This window comes from Cupressus sempervirens, chromosome 5 (genome assembly GCF_028749045.1).
Source record: "Cupressus sempervirens isolate cs-2001-9-10 chromosome 5, ASM2874904v1, whole genome shotgun sequence".
NCBI classification, from domain to species: Eukaryota; Viridiplantae; Streptophyta; class Pinopsida; order Cupressales; family Cupressaceae; genus Cupressus; species Cupressus sempervirens.
In genome coordinates, this window is record NC_143122.1 from 352,383,343 (window position 1) to 352,402,030 (window position 18,688).

An 18,688-nucleotide genomic window follows, 5' to 3' on the forward strand; every position below is an offset into this window, starting at 1 on the left:
AATAGAATATCTCCTGAAGTTTTCTGGTGATGCAAATCAGGACCCTGATGATCACATTAAAGCAACTACAATCACTTGTGGTATTCTTGGTGTGCAAAAAGAGAATGCCTTTGTTAGATTATTTTCTAGAAGTCTCATTGGGAGTGTTGCTGAGTGGTTTTAGAATTTGCATAATGGTTGTGTCACTTGCTAGAGTGATCTTGAGGTAAAGTTTCTTCAAAGATTTAAACCCATAGTTGATGTTGCCAAGTTATTGTTAAATTTCTTTCAAATTCAAAAGAAAGAGATTGAATCTATGAGGGAATTCATAGATAGGTTTAATAGGTGTGCTGGTAAAATTCCCCAAAATAGCCAACCAAGTGAAAGTAATCAACTATGTGTTTTTATTGCTGCTTTACAAACTGAAATCAAGTTTTTATTAAAGTGTTAGAAAGTGCAAACATTGCAAGATGCTCAAAGGGAGGCTATTAGTTTAGATGATGATATGATTCTAAGTGGAATGAAGTGTAAAGAAAATGCATAGGCAAGAATTTATCTTTGCGAACAACAGAATTATTTGAAAGAAAAGCCTAAACAAAAAAGGGTCATTCTCAAAGTAGTGAAATCAACACCAACTTTTTGTCAAAGTCTAACAGTTTTCAATGATGAAGATTTCCTAATCCCTCCTATGAGTAAAAGTACTCCCTATAGTGTAGCTGGAGCCTACCATTTACATGTTGATTATGATGATGAATATGCTTCACAGTCAACTGAATCAATGACTGGCCTTGATATATCTCCTATTGAACAAAGCTTGGAGGGTGAAATATCAAATGAACATTTATTAGGAGATTTTGAAAATTTAGAATTTAATTCTTTTGTATTTGAGACTTCTGATAATATTCCACCAAATGATGTTGTTTGGGAAGGCTTGGATAGCTCTTCCTATGAGCATGAAGTTGATTATGAATTGTTCTTGTTTGATCTCTTGGAGACTAATAAAGCATTACTACAACCTAAAGCAACAAATAATTTCCCAGAAGCAGAAAAGAAAGACAAAATGTTCGAAGAAAAAGAAATTGGTGAAGTGATGCATAGACAAGAAAATGCTCTTGGAGAGGGCTTAGTGAACAATAAAGAGGAAAAGATTTAGATATTTTTCAACCTCCCACAAGTATTTTTCACTATCTTCCGTTGGAGGAATCAATGCAGCAATTTGCAGAGGAAACATCACATGATCAATGAAGAGTCCAAGAAATTCAAGGTATGGAAACCTTTTTGAAAGATGCTGATTTGAAAAATGTAGAAGGAGATTGTAATTCTATATTTATTTTTCCTCGCATGCATATTTCATAGATGAAATGTGCTTCACATTGGCCATGTTGCTCAATTGTGTGCAAAACATTCTTCCATTCTGTCAACAGTTGGTTCAAAGAGGCTCATACTTTTTTCAGCCTGTAAATGGTCACATTTAAATTTTAGGTTTTTTTCCTTTCCATTGTAAATAACCATTTCCTTTTTGCAAAATTTGGCTTGAGTTTGTTTGTTTTTGTTTGGGTTGGTGTTTCCCTTCAATAACATTGCATCATCTTTGCATCTGTCCCTTCCCTTGAGTCAATCCATGTTCTAAAACTATCCAAGTTCAAATCCAAGGTTCGATTCTAAAATCTCAGCATGCAGTTTCAAAGTTCAGTTCAAAGTTTGAAGATTCACATGCATAGCTCGAGCTTCAGATTTAAGTTCAGATTCAGATTTTGATTTTGATATGCAAATGCAAGTACACTCAGTTGTGAAGACCTATGTGATTACAAGGACATGAAGTTGAAATCATTGTGTTGTGCATGATAGGGATCTTGAATGTACTTACTTGCCTTCAAATTATCTCATCAATCAATCCCTTATGAGATAAATCTAATAGTTATGGTGTGATTAGATAGCACATGGGCTTGCAGAAGTATCCAAAAATAGTCTATGATCTCATATTTGTGATGGTTTTACCAGGGCATTTTAGAATCTTTCAAATTAGATGTTATGATAGATTAAACATTTAATGAAGATTTTATGAGTTTAATATAATACTAGGCTCATACATGATTGAACTCCTTGATTATTTTGTTAACCAACAAACAGATAATGGCCTTCTTCAAGCACTAAAAGATGGTGATTATAAATATGATGTGCTTATGATTACAATAGAGGCTTTGGGAATGCCTTGTTAATACCACATGTCCATGAGTTCATTAATCAATTCAATGACATGTATGTTACAAACTAGCTTTATATCAATTTAGTGGGAATCGTATTTTGGAAGCCAACCTGTGGAATCAGAATGCACTGCAAGTAGAGAATGTTCTTCAAAGAAACCTACCATTAAGTTTTGGGCATCTAAACTGAACTATGAGAAATTTATGTAGTGTAGTTCTAAAGATGATAAATGTAGCCATTTATTTTAGATGGTAATTGGGTCAAAGCCAAACACACATAATATAACACAAAGTTCATGAAAATGCCGGTGAATAATAAATTTGGTAGACTTATGTAGAAAGTTTGTGAAATATACATAGGCTCAAGTTTCCCCAATATTTGTACCCTAGAATTTTTTCCATATTCATCCATGACCCAGATCAATAGGACACATGTATTGGGGCTATCTTCTTCCTCACTTCAGCTTATAGAAAGTGGTGGTTTGGAAAGTTGGAACTATGATGTATGTTCCAAAGGCACAAGTAACATTTTTAAGGAGCGTCTCACTTTTAAAACACACAAGGTGGTGTACAAGGTTCAAAAATAATTTGACTGACATGACAGGGGTGCAGATTTGACATGGGTCATCTGGTGCTCATCAATTCAAACATTAGAAAAAAAATTATTGCAAGTTTGAATTGCCAAGAGAAAAGAGTAGAAGTAGGATAATTCTTAGCACTTCATTGGCTTTAGTAACATTAGACAATGCCATCATCCTCCTGGTAGGTGGAATAGAGCCAACGCTTCGTTCACTTATACCCAAGCTCAAATGGCTTGAAATGCGACAGATAATGTTCAACTTAGCCTTGTAGAAGTTTAAGAACCCTAGGTCTATTTTGATGCCAATTTTGAATGCTATCAATGTGTAGAAATGAAAAGGCTCAATAAGATTTAATGCTGATGAACTATGAATAGGAAACTAACATACAACACCATCTTCTACTACTGCAATTGTTTTTAGGTGAATACTTGACAAATGTGCACAATCATGGGATCAATTATTTATACATCATGATCGTCTGAAATAAATGAGCCTGAAGAATCAAAACCTTGTTGATTGATACCTTGAATGTAATCAAGTTTCTGTTAGTGATGCTGCGTATTCCCTTTCCAAAAGACATGAAACAGAGAAACCAATTGTCTTCTTCTTCTTCCAAGGAAGTAGTGAGCCTTAGGAAGCTGTGTAATAAGATATAAAAAATTAATGAATGAGCACAAAAAAATTACTTTTAAACATCATCCTCCAGTTGTAGTAGAACTTGAAGCACATGACACTGTGGTGAGATAGTGGAAGTTGGGAGGTTCATCAACAATTACATTTATGTGTTCAAAGTTAAGATGCTGACATGACAATGAGTGTTATAAGTGAAATGGTAATAGAGATAGATCTTTTAGATCATGATGTGAGAAATATAGCAGCCATGATTGATGCAGAAATAATCACTCTTGTGCTAGAGTGGAAACTTGGAGAAGCTTTTGAGGAAGCTTCTAAAAAATATATATGCAGTGCTTCTCATGATTCTTTAATTGAAGATGATTTTTCTAATATGAAAAGTGATTCTAGTAGTCCCAATGGGATATTTGTGCTTGAACCCTCCCTTTAGGTTACAGGCTAAAAGTCATGAAGATAATGGAGCTAGTTTACATACAACTACAAAGTCTTTGGAATAAGGGAAAATCAAACTACATGGAAATTCTTTGGTGATCAATAAAGAAAAAGGTGGCTCTCCTACCAATGCTACAAAGAATTTAATAATTGGAAGGAGACCCAACATTTCTATTCACTTGAGTTTTGGCTTGTGAAGACAATGTCTACACTTATGGATAAAGGACTGATGCTCATTCAATATCCATGATGATCCCTCTCGGGTTTGTCTATTGCTAGTAATGGATAAGCCTTCTCTGCTGTTAAATATGTAAATGATGCTTTTTCATTTCTATTATAGTATAACATATTACATTGAGATGCTCAAAGTTGGAAGTAAACAATGCATCACAATATCTTTATTAATTTAGCTCATGCAATGGTGAAAATTGGAGAATTTCCAACCTGTTGAAGACATCTGAGTAGTATCTAAGTAGTTTAGCTGATACTCTAGCAAAGTGTACAAAGTATAAAGAATGAGTGGAAAGTTGTTAGTCATGAAGAAAGTGGTTAGTATTATTAATGGAACATCAAAACAGGAGAAACCACATGGATGATCATCAGTTGAAGGAGTTTTAACAGCTCAAGAAGCCAGAGATATTGATATAAAATTTATTGCAATATTCATTGAAAAGATACAGGTTTAGGTTCACATTGGTTAGCGACTTTATAGCCCAATGGATAAGGCACTGGACAACATAAGACAAAGATTCTAGAGTTCTCTACATCTTGGCATAGAATGTAGTCCCCAGAAAGAGCCACTGTTACTTAGGGTTTTGGAACTCTAAATATTTCCCCTCCCCAAATTAAAAAAAATAAAAAATACTTTAAAGGTTAAAATATTATAAATTATTTTGCATAATATTTAATTATTTATATAATTAAATATTAATAAAGATTAAATAATTAAACATTAAACTTTTAAAGTAACATTTATTTCCCTCATAATTAATTCTACCAAGAATTAATTATTAATGGGATCATGGAAATAAAATGGTAAGTGTGGGGGACGGTAAATTGGAAAGTTCAAAATAATTAATTCTTTAAGAGAATTAATTATCATTGTAATGGGAAAACTTGTACGAAGAGAAATTCTTTGGGAATGGGCTAGATTAGAAAAAGAATAATTAATTCTTGAATGGAATTAATTGTTATTGTAATGTGTCTTAAAAAGATAAAACATTTGTGAAAGGGAGTTATGGTAGTTGAGAAACTACTTGGGTAGGGTTTCTTTAAAAAAGAGAAATTCTATTGGAAAAGGGTTCTTCTTGGGTTGAGAAATGTCAACACATTTTTCAAGAAAAGGGAAGGGATTTTGAGTTGGAAATTTTGTAACAGGTAAAAGAAAGATTTATTTTGTTTTACCATAATTTGATTTGATTTGCAGGAACAGGGTAATCCTATGGTTATACTGTTATGTATTTGAGATGTAGGAACTTTATATGTTAGATTTTGGAGTCTGGATATGAATTTCTTAGACTAAGTTGATTATATAGTCACTTTTGTCATATCTAAGATACATTTCTTGTATCATCATTTATTGTTTGTAAAATGAAGAAATCTTCCTTCCATTTTCTCTATAATAAGAAAGATTGGCCAGGTAGTCTTATGGCTATTTGTTCATCTTTCTTCTTCTATATAGTTTATATATCTTGTAAACACATTCATTTCATGTCTATGAATGAATTTCAGAAAACCTTAAGTACCTTCATGTTAAAATACATCTTATCATTTAAATTCATTGCAAATCTATAAATGAGGGAGTTGTATGATTCAATTCAGAGGAAAATTATCAATGAAATGATAATCTATCCAATTGTTAGTACGTTTTGTTCTTCTTTTGAAGCATATTGAGTCACTTTTTTGCATTTCTATCCGAAGGACAAAACTGTTTACTAACACATTGAATGTAAGTTATTTCAAAAAAAAATTAGAAGTAGGTGTTACATTCATAAAGATACAAGGAACTATAAACTTGATGTTAAAGGAGATGAAGGTAAATTTTTTGGTTATCCATCCAAGAGAAAAGCTTAAAAATGTTTGAACAAGGCTACTAACAAGATGATTGAAAGTGAAAATGTGAGATTTGGTAAGTTTGTAGAGAGAAACGATGTAGAAAGAAAGAAATAATTTTATTTTATTTCTATCAATAAGCACCTAATACTCTACCTGAGTTACAATAATAAGCTATTAAGAACCAGATAAAGACATCTAAGTCTTGGATAGTTATACTTGAGCACCAGATATCACAATCCAAGTAGGAAGTTGCAATTTTATCGAGTGAAGGAAATGTTAAGAATTATAGAACTAAAGTTGTATTATATGGACTAAAATAAACCCTAAGAGCATGGTATGAAATATTACACTCTAATTTGATTAAGATTGGATTTTCCAGAACAAGTAAAAATAATAATCTATATTTGAAGAATGATGCTAAGGATATGGTGTTGATTGGTGATATATTTGTTGATGGCATAATATTTGGTGGAAATAACATGTTGAGTAAGATATTTGTTGAACAAATGAATTCTGAATTAGAAATGTCAATGTTTGGAGAGATAAAAAATTAATTCTATTACAAGTTCATCAAACAATGAATGGTATATATGTTACTCAATCTAAGTATGTGAAATAAATCTTGAAAACTTTTGGGATGAATGATTCAAAGCCAGTCGGTACACCTATGGTGATTGGAGTGAAAAAATCAAAAGAAGACACTATTAATGGGGTTGATCAAACATTATACAAATCTATGATTGGAAAGATACAATATGTTCTACATAGTTGACCAAACATTTCCTATTTGTTGGAATTGTTGCAAGGTTTTCATCTAATCCAAGGGAAACTCATATGACTAATGTAAAAAGGATATTCAAAATCGTAAAGGAACTAAATACAATGGCCTATGGTATAAATAAAAGGATGAATCTAATCTTAAAGTATAAATAGATGTTGATTGGGATAGAAATATTGTAGTGGAGCTTTCTTTTTAGGAGAAAGGTTGATTACATGGATAAGCAAGAAACAAAGATGTATTTCACGATCTATTTTCAAAGTTGAATATGTTTCTACTACTATTTTTCAACTATTGTTTGGATCAAAAAATTATTGGAAAGAATGCAAGAAGAGGTAACCGAGTCTATCACTATTTACTATAATAATACAAGTGCCATAAATATTTCAAAAAAATTTGGCGATGCATGCAAAAAAAAAGAAAAAAGAACACATCAATCAAGTATCATTACTTGAGGGAAAAAGTACAAGAGAAACAAGTGAGACTTGAATATGTGAAGTCTAAGGAGAAAATTATTGATATATTCACAAAGCCATTACCTACGGATGCTTTTGAGTATCTAAGAGGTAAATTGGGGGTCCCTCTCATATTCAAAATTCACTAGGTGGAGTTGCATGTTGCATCAATTTATGGATGAATTGTAATAACTTTATGGAGTTGATGTAGAAGTGTTCACACTTTAGGAGCATTTCTAAAGTTGTGAAGTTGACTGTGATGAATTTAAAGTAATTTGTACATACAAGGTACAAGGATAACTACAAGGTTTTATAAGTTTCATGATGAAATTTATGATGAACTTTGACATTACTGTCGAAGGGGAGAACAACCTAAATTGGGAGAATAGATCAAATGGAAGAATATACTAAATGGTAAGAGAAAGGAATGTCAAAGGGGGAGCACTACATATAGATGAAGATGGGAAAGAAGACTGAAATACATCATAATCAAAGGGGGAGAAATGTTGAAGATTATTGTTGTTGAAGATATAGATTGAGTACTAGTTTGAAGAACCATTTTGCAAAATTATATTGTTGTCAATGAACACATTTGATTATCTTATGTAACATTTTCTAATGGAAAATCTTATGTGTTTCCATCAATGCCAAAGGGGGAGATTGTTAGCCCCAACTAATAATGAAATTGATAGTCAGAGATTGTTAGGAGATGATTTTATGAAAGATTCATATCAGTTGTTATATTATCATTGATGTTAAATTCTTGGTTAGCTAGACATTATGCTAACTCAGTTAAGTAACATATCATCTAGATTGATGAAGAGGATTTGAAGAAAGTATGATGAAGATAAAAGTGACATGTAAGGTATTCAATGGTTACATGAATGAGATGTACAATGATAATGTATTACTTGTTTGATTATTTTACAATAATGTATTGTTGCAATATATTGAAGAACACAAGGTTAACCAAGTTACTAGGGCAATGAAGGGAGACTATACTCACCAAGTGACTATAGTATTGCCCAAGTAATTGGTAAAGGAACAAGGAAAACACAATGTTTCCCAAGTGAGTCAATATTAAGTGAGTGTTATGTTGCCTAAGTAAATGCTATGTTTACCAAGTGACAACTTGAAGAACAAGTTTGGAAATGTGGAATCTGAGGCCGACTTTTGATGGAAATTTAGAAAGTTTGAGAAGGTCTGAGACATGATTCAAGTTTTTTGCAAGATCTATCATTGACAAAAATCAAGAAGGATATGATGAAGGAAATTGAATGAAGATAAGTATGGACACAAAGTTCTATGTATTTTTTAATTTTCTACGTGTCTAAATTCATTGCACGAAGGAATTTTATTATAACCCTAAGATCAACAATGGTAATTAAATGAAAAAATATAGAAGGATTAAGTTGCATTGGGAAAACTATTTAAAGAAGAGGATAAAATAGTTTTAGGTTGTTGGTTGTTGTGATGGTTCAGAGTTGATGTTGATTTCATGTTGCTACTAAGAAAGAGATTATGCTAAAGTGTTGAATCGCTGAGAAGCGTGAAGTTTTTGAAAGTAAAAGAGTAAAGTGTTAAGCTAGGTGAACCAAGTAGAGAAAGGTGAAAGACAAGAAGTTAATTAGCCAAGTTAAAGTACAAAGTTGAAGAAGATCCAAGAGAGATATTAGATAGAGAAAGAGTAAGAACAAAGATATGAACAAGCAAAGGTAGTTTTTATTCTAACATATCACTTTGCACTTTTACTATTTAACCATTGTAGAAGAAAATATCAGAAGTATCAAGTGGACCCAACAAGTCTATGAAATCCTATATGGTAACATTAATTAGTGGTGTTTGTAAGTCCTTTAAATTAGGCTAGTATTTTTAGTCAAGGACAATGAGTGATAATGTCTAGATGATATTTTGTGGAAATCCTCTAACAAGGTCACATTAATAATGTGTATGTAACCTTTAACAAGGTTGTTTCTGAGTAGAGACCACTTCAAAAGAGTGAAATATTTGGGTTGTCAGTTCCAAGTGGTTTTTCCCTTCATAGTGTTTCCATGTTGAAATCATGGTGTTAATTGTGTGAATCTTATTTGTGTTTCAATTTGTCTTACATGTCTTCATAGTTTACATAACTTGATAATAACTAAGATATTACTAGGTAATAATTGGAATTTTACTATAATTTGGTAATGCAAGGAACAATTTGTTAATAGTTTGGAATGAAGTGAATGAAAGTGTCAAGTATTAAGTTGGATGTTCATGCTAGGTAATTAAAGTTAATTTTTATGATTCTTGGTACTAAAATGTTTCAAAGGGATTGTATGATAACTGGACATAACTAATTCACACCCCCAACTCCCCCCCCCCCGCCCCCACCCCCAAGTTATCTAACATGAACAAGTTTCAATATCATTAGAAGTGTGTGACTTGCTTGAAAAACTTGACTTTTTCATCTTACCAAGCTGACATTCTTTGAATATAGAATTCTCGAGTTTATGTAGATTCACTAATCCTCTAACTCTTTTCTCTCTACTAACCTTCACCATATTCACAAAGTTTACATGACACAACCTCTTATGCCACAACCATACATCCTCAACTTTAGAAAATAAACATATTTCAATAGTAGGATCAAGATAATATAAATTACCTTTTATTTGCATTCCAGTTCCAAAAAGATTTCCTTCATCATCAAAGATCTTGGCTTTTATGTTATGAAACTCCACCTTGTGACCTAAATTGTTCAATTGAGAAACACTTAAAAGACTATATTTTAGTCCTTGTTCCCAAAAAGAATCATCACATATGATTTTATCATTCAAAATTAATGATACTTTACCTTTCACCTAACATGGAACATCATTACCTAGCTTAACAATTCCACCATCATCAATTTCTTTGAATTTGTAAAACTTATGTCACTAGTCATGTGATGTGAGTATCCACTATCTATTATCCAAGTATCACTCTTGCTAAAACATGAAATAAGATAATTTGAATTTTCATACCTTTCTCTATTTGGATCTTCCTTGATAGCAACATACACCATCTCAACTACTTCTTTCTCATCATCCAAACTTGACTTGGTGTGCTCTTCTTCAACACTGTAGCATGATTTTTTTTTCTTTTTCTTTGTAATCCATGTTCTTCCTATAATTGTGATTTTTCTCATCATTTATGTCACTCTTTCTTCTATTAGGACACCTAGCTGCAAAATGACCAACTTCATTGCACTGAAAATAGATTAAGGGTAATTTACCTTTTCCTCTTGATAATTTCCTTGCAAACAATGCTTCAATATCATCCATTTCATCTTCAAATTTAGATTTAGTTTCATCTTTACTACTCTTATATTCCTTTGAATTTCCAATGGTTAGTGAAGAATTAAAACAATTTCCAAGCGTAACAATTTTTTTATCAAAGTTTCTCAACTCAAATGTAGTCAACGAACCAACTAAAATGTCAAGTATCAAATCATTACCAAGCATAGCTCTAATGTATTAAATTGCAAAGTATTTTATAACATAGATGGGTAGAAGAGTTTTTAGATTTCTTACAATATCAAAATCACTAATGAATCCTCCAACAATTATGATTGCACTAACAACTTCTTTGATTCAATTTACATAATGTGCAACATTCTCACCTTCTTTCACTCTCATATCATCATACTTGACTCTTAAAATTTATGCTTTAGCTCTAAACACATTTGGATCTCCACCATGTAAAAGTTCTAGTTTGTCCCACATTTTTTTAGCATTAGCACATTTCTTAACATCATCAAAATCAAGGTCATACATGGAAGATGCAATTTAAATCATCAGACTATTATGATCTATCTTCTCATCCATTTTTTCCAATGTCATAGGAAGTGGAGGTATAGTGCATTCATTTTCCAGAAAATATGTAGCATTGTCACCAATTCCAGACATATATAACCTCATCCTATTTTTCCATGAGGAGAAATTATCCTTGTTGAGTGATGCAAGGCTAGGAATTCCAAGGAAGTAGTCCCAATCTACCCTTGCTAAGATAAACATAGAGGCTTTACTCAAACAGTCAACAAGGAACACACGACCATATGTAGAAAATCAATAGGTGAAATTATTTCACTTCACCTATAAGAAAGAAACATGCATGACTATGAGGCCTTCTAGGTTGCAACCATATACAATGATAATTACAAAATTAGAGTCCAAGCTTGCATCTTCTATCTTCTTCTCTTTAAGATGATGATTATCTCCTACATCTAACCAAACTTTGTATATAGCCAACTAAGCCACATGTTGGCTAGTCAGACATTTAATTACATTATAGGTCCATTCTTGGAAGAGTAAACCAAAACCCAAGAAATGGATACATAAGATCATGCATTCTTAGGAATATGTCCAAATAAAAATTAGGAACCAAATCCCAACTGCACAAGATGCCACTTCTGCATAGGAAATTGTGTTAAAAGAAACAACATGTCTCACTGGATGAAAATTGTAGGAAAGAGAGACCGTAAAGAATCTAGGATAGGTCCTTGACATGATACCAACTATGCACAACGTAAATCCAAAAGTAGCATTAGATACTTTGTGAACAATAGAGTAGTACATAAAACAAGAAAGATTTTTGGTTGATGCAAGATTTCTCAAAGAACCAAGATCCTCCTGAATGTTCTCCACCACGTACAAGTGCCAGTTTATCCCACATTTGTTTAGAATTAACACAATTCTTAACATTATCAAACTCAAAGTCATACAGTGGAGATGCAATTTAAATCATTAGACTATTACGATCTTTCTTCTCAACAATTTGTTCCAAGTCATAGGAAGTGGAGGTGCCATGTATTCATTATCTAGCCAATATGTAGTATATTCACCAATTCTAGATAGTTATAACCTGGTTCTATTTTCTCATGAGGATACATTTTCCTTCTTAAGGTTTGGTACCTCTTTCTTATTCATCTTCAGATCTTTAGCTCAAGTTCCTTCAAACTTCTTCCTCCAACCACTAAGCTCTGATACCAATTGTTAGATAACTAAGAGGAAGGCAGGGGGGGGGGGGGGGGGGGGGGGTAATCAGTTATGTCCAGTTATCCTACATTCCTTTCAAATAGTTGAGTACAAATTAAACTTCATAAACATCAATATCCATTACTTGCAATCTAATTCAACTTCACAATTCAATCTTGCAATCAATTTACTTTAAACTATTATCTCATTATTTTTGTTATTACCAAGTATTAGAAAATAAAACTTAGCTTTCACCTTACTATTATCTAGCACTTACTAAGTTACAGTATTAAGTTAATACCATGAAAGACAACTTGAAACATAACAACATTCAAACAATTGACACCATGATTTTTCATGGAAACCTTATAAAGGAAAAATCACCTAGGATCGACAACCCAAATCATTTTCACTCTTTTGAAGTGAGCTCTACTAGGAGCCAACCTTGTTAAAGGTTTGCATACACATTTTTAGTGTGACCTAGTTAGAGCGTATTAACATAAAGGTCATCTAGATATTATCATTCCTTGATCATGTCTAAAGAGTGGTCTTCTCTAAAGGATTTACAAACATCACTAATTTATGTTACCATATAGGATTTCATAGAATTTTTAGGTCCACTCAGTAAAGCATCTTTTCTACTACAATGCTAAGAAAGTAACAGTTATATGATCTATAAGATTTAGCACTACCTTGCTTGTTCATATCTTTGTTCTTCTTTGTCTTCTTCCTTCTCTAATCTCTACTTGATCTTTGTTGGTTTGATTCACCCCTTAACACTTTCACTTTTCTTTAAGTCTACTTGATCATCCTTCTTCTATGCTCAGTTCTCCTTGGTTCTTTCCTTCTTCTTCTTCGCACAAATCTCTAACTTAACAATATTGATCAACAACTAGAAACTTGTTCTAACTTCTCCTTAAATAGAAAACTATCTGCTTCTAGATTCTTCCAAATTTTGCAACTTAACCACATTTGTAGATCTTAGATTCAATGTACTTAGTCATTTAAAACTAGAAGTTTCTTCAAAATTTGTGTTCATTCTTATCTTGTCTCAATCTTCATCATCATCTCTTCATTGTATTTTCTAGTCATTAATCTTGTAACAAACTTTGACTCACACCTTTGATCTTCTTGAACATTCTTTATTTTACCATAAGTCAACCTCATATTACATTTTTCTTAACTTCTTCTTCAAAATTATACTGAGTGAATATTGCATTTCACTTGGGTAATACTTGTTGTGGTTTCACAAAACACACCCCATTTCTCTTAGAAATGGAGACCACCTACTTTACTTTTTAGCTTTCTAGATCCCTAGTCTGGGGCTTGATTCTTTTTAGGGTTTTGCTTACTATTCTTTGCCTAGTCAGGGTCTCTACATAGAAACCCACATTCCTAGAAACTCTATTTTGAAAGAGAAAGTCATTTTTGCATTAAAAGATGTGCACTAGCACGTCTAGCGCACCTCACCAGGTGCGCTAGTGCACTAAACTACATAAGGAAAGAAAGGGGAAAGTACTTCCCTCTTGATAGTGTGCATCAACACACCTCCAAAGGGTGTGCTAAGCCCTGCTTATATAAAACTTAAGACCCCCTCTCTCCTCACCTTATTTTTGCCTTTGTGCTCCCCACGTCGCACCTACGCAAATCCCAAGGTGTGATATTGTGCTCGATCTCTCTCCATGCCCTCCTACATAACACACAACATTAAACCACACCTATGTGAAAGGTGCTCCATTGTGCACCTATCCAAGTTGCACAACTGCACACCTTTTTCCATTAACATAACATAAAAACTAAAACTCTAATAAAATTAAAACTAACATACCCTCAACCTAGGTATAGGTGCACAACTATGCACCTATTCAAGGTGTGCAACTACACACTTTTACATAGACCTAAGCATCCCTTTGCACTGTAAGGGTGTGCATCTAGTGCACCCCATGAGGTGCGCAGATGCACACCCTTAATAAAGTTGGTGTGCACCTAGTGTACCTCCAAGGTGTGCCAATTGCACTAATATTTTGTGTTTTAGGGTTAGAAAATTAAGTTCTTTTTGATGTTTTTTAATAGTTTTTTTTAGAGTCAAGGTTTCTGGGTTATTTCTTGTCGTCATTAGGGTTTGTCTTAATTTTTTTAAAAAAAACTTTGGACTAATAGACATTGATTTTGTGCAGATTCAATGGCTTCTTCATTGTTCTCCCTCACTACAAAGATTGTCCTGAAACCAGTGGTTTTCAAATTTCAAGGTGTTCTGACAAAGTCACACTTCCAAGATGACTATTCAGAGATTTGGGATACTGAACTTGGTCATACCATCTAGAAAACATTCCTAGTGTTGTGCAACAAGTCTATAGGGAGGTCCCTGATGATATCTTCTCTTATTTGATCAGGACTAGTGAACATAGCATCACACCCAGTATCAGTATAGTCCTCATAGTTGATCATGGCACTGATGGAAAATTATGTCTCCAAAGAAAGGGTTGTCAAGAGTATAAATGGAGAGATTGTGCTAGATCTCCAACCTAAGAACATAGAAAAGGTATTCCATCTTCCAAGAGCATATCAATACATTAGATTGACCTACCACCAGGCAGAAAGATGGTGTAGAGAACATGGAGAGGAGGCATAAAAAATCATCCAATCCTCATATCTCATCGAGAAAACATTCTCTTGGATGTAAATTAGGCAAAGTGGACATGACAAGCAGTTATATGAAAGAGGATATTAGATATTCTATAATACTTTTGAGTAGAGTTATGGGGTTACCAACAGTGATAACTTTAAGAAACCCCTCCCAAAAAAAAGCCTAAAATGCTGGTGAATCCAGCATTTTTTGGGCAAGAAAATTTCAATGTCAAGGGTGATTTTTTTGTTCCATATAGGGAAATAAAATATTATATGTTGGCAATTTTTTTCTTGCCCTAGCAAAAATCATTTTAAATGTGGCGAATTAATGTTTTTTTTGCTGATGGAGAAATAAATGATGTCTATTTTTTCCTTTGCCAAAAATGAATTAATAATGTCAGAGGCGAATTACTTGTTTTGTAGGAAAATGAATAATAATTGTCTTGGCTAATCTTCAGTGGTAAACTGAAAAATTGTTTAATCTGAAAGTAAAATTTGCACATGTATTGGCTAGTGATTGTACTGATTGATGAGTAATCACTTCAAGTTTCAACTTGTGTACTGTCTTAGGTATATTATTATTATTAATGTCATAACATCATTATGTCAGTGTCACTATTACCAAGTCAACTATCGTCACTTTTGTATTGTTAATAGTAAATACAATAGTTTTATTGACCGTTGATTAGTTAGAGATCAACGATAAAAGATGCATCACAGGGCCACTCGCTTGAAAAGAACTAGAGTCACATGTAATTCTCTAGAATGGAGACATGTGGAAAGGTTTACATGGAAATCATTACTCAATGTCAAGCACTATCAACTGTACGACATTAATGCTAGTACATTTTGACGTTTCACACACTTGATATTTAATAGGAATACAAAAAATAAGATATGAAAGATTGTGAACGCCAAAGAATTAAATGAAACTGCTATTAAATAGCCTCTTCAATTCCTCTTTCATTATCATTTCTCATATTCTTCAATCTAAATTTGGTTTGCAATTGCACTTTGTAGAGTTTCTTAAACCTTAGTCATGGATATGCCAATTCGCCTGAAATGCACTACAATGGCTTTGAAAAAGCCCTTTTTGGGCAAGATTCTTGACGATGTCCTTGCCATGGTTTGCAAGGTAGATGCTTAAAGTCCTTTTATCTGCCATGCTATATTCATGGTACTTGGTCATGAATTCTTGAGAAATGATAAGATGTACCATGTGTCTACGGATATTACCTCTTGCTTTTTCGCATCTCTTCTCGACCTTGGAGGCTGAGAAAGTATCGAGGCCGGGCATTGGCATCCCTTTTACAGATGTAGCAGACAAGTGCTGGGAGGAAGGCATACGGTACACTATACATAAGCATCCTTTCTGGCTTGACATGAACGGACGTCAATTGACTCACCATCGAAAGTGGGCACGGATCGAAAGGGATTTTCTACATAAATGGTTTATGTTGGACGACGTCAACAAGATCTACTTCACATGGCTAGATGAGTTCAGTGACATCATCTTCTCCAATAGATTCCTAGCAGATGAACTTGAAGACCTTTCTGATTAAAGGCTTCAAATCCTCGTCCCCTCAGCCTGCTGATGCTTCTAGCCTCCCTGATTCCATGGTTCCCTGTTCTCTATTTCTGAATATTATTTCCTTACTCATTGCCCTTAGGACAAAAAAATGTTTTTAAGATATCTGTATTTTTCTTTGAATTGGGCCTTTCCCTTTTTTGTAAATTATGAAATAGTGATGTGAATATCAGGATTTAACTGTGTGATTTTTGAGTCAAACTCGATGACCCATGTTTCATGAGTAGTGATTCAACATGAATCCATCTCTCATGAGAATAAATGGAACACTTAGCACTCATTGGATCTAGGTGATGCTCACAGGGGTGAAGCACCGGGACTTCCCGGGAGGTCACCCATCCCAGTACTACTCCAGCTTGAGCGCGCTTAACTACAGAGTTTCCTCCATAGTTAAACCCAAAGCTTGCAACCCCATTTGCAAAACCTTCACCAAGTGTTGTGCCTTATGAACCATTCATTAGAAAGCCCCTTAAGCTCATCAATTGATAAGTAGGAGATGATTTCCACAGCTAGTCAAATTGTGATGTGAATATCAGGATTTAACTGTGTGATTTTTGAGTCAAACTCGATGACCCATGTTTCATGAGTAGTGATTCAACATGAATCCATTTCTCATGAGAATAAATGGAACACTTAGCACTCATTGGATCTAGGTGATGCTCACAGGGGTGAAGCACCGGGACTTTCCAGGAGGTCACCCATCCCAGTACTACTCCAGCCTGAGCGCGCTTAACTACAGAGTTTCCTCCATAGTTAAACCCAAAGCTTGCAACCCCATTTGCAAAACCTTCACCAAGTGTTGTGCCTTATGAACCATTCATTAGAAAGCCCCTTAAGCTCATCAATTGATAAGTTAAATCACACAGTTAAATCCTGATATTCACATCACAATTTGACTAGCTGTGGAAATCATCTCCTACTTATCAATTGATGAGCTTAAGGGGCTTTCTAATGAATGGTTCATAAGGCACAACACTTGGTGAAGGTTTTGCAAATGGGGTTGCAAGCTTTGGGTTTAACTATGGAGGAAACTCTGTAGTTAAGCGCGCTCAGGCTGGAGTAGTACTGGGATGGGTGACCTCCCGGGAAGTCCCGGTGCTTCACCCCTGTGAGCATCACCTAGATCCAATGAGTGCTAAGTGTTCCATTTATTCTCATGAGAGATGGATTCATGTTGAATCACTACTCATGAAACATGGGTCATCGAGTTTGACTCAAAAATCACACAGTTAAATCCTGATATTCACATCACAATTTGACTAGCTGTGGAAATCATCTCCTACTTATCAATTGATGAGCTTAAGGGGCTTTCTAATGAATGGTTCATAAGGCACAACACTTGGTGAAGGTTTTGCAAATGGGGTTGCAAGCTTTGGGTTTAACTATGGAGGAAACTCTGTAGTTAAGCGCGCTCAGGCTGGAGTAGTACTGGGATGGGTGACCTCCCGGGAAGTCCCGGTGCTTCACCCCTGTGAGCATCACCTAGATCCAATGAGTGCTAAGTGTTCCATTTATTCTCATGAGAGATGGATTCATGTTGAATCACTACTCATGAAACATGGGTCATCGAGTTTGACTCAAAAATCACACAGTTAAATCCTGATATTCACATCACAATTTGACTAGCTGTGAAAATCATCTCCTACTTATCAATTGATGAGCTTAAGGGGCTTTCTAATGAATGGTTCATAAGGCACAACACTTGGTGAAGGTTTTGCAAATGGGGTTGCAAGCTTTGGGTTTAACTATGGAGGAAACTCTGTAGTTAAGCGCGCTCAGGCTGGAGTAGTACTGGGATGGGTGACCTCCCGGGAAGTCCCGGTGCTTCACCCCTGTGAGCATCACCTAGATCCAATGAGTGCTAAGTGTTCCATTTATTCTCATGAGAGATGGATTCATGTTGAATCACTACTCATGAAACATGGGTCATCGAGTTTGACTCAAAAATCACACAGTTAAATCCTGATATTCACATCACAATTTGACTAGCTGTGGAAATCATCTCCTACTTATCAATTATGAAATAGTAAAACCAGGTTGATTCAATTAGCTATTTTGAATATCTATGCTATGAATCAGTATTATGTACATTGTACAGTTTAAAATATTATCAATGAAAATAATAGTTTTTGGCTTCTCAAATCGTTGTTCTTGTTAGCCTACGACTTTGTAAGGTTATTTTTGGCATCTTGATTCTCAATGCACTGTTGAAATGTTATTATTAGTCTGCAACTTTGTTAAAAATAGTTAACTATTAATAATTAACTATTTTTCTTTAATTTGATTGGTTATAACAAATGGAGCTTCAAAGAAAACTAAAGATTAATAGATTATAACCTTAACAAAGTTAAATATAAT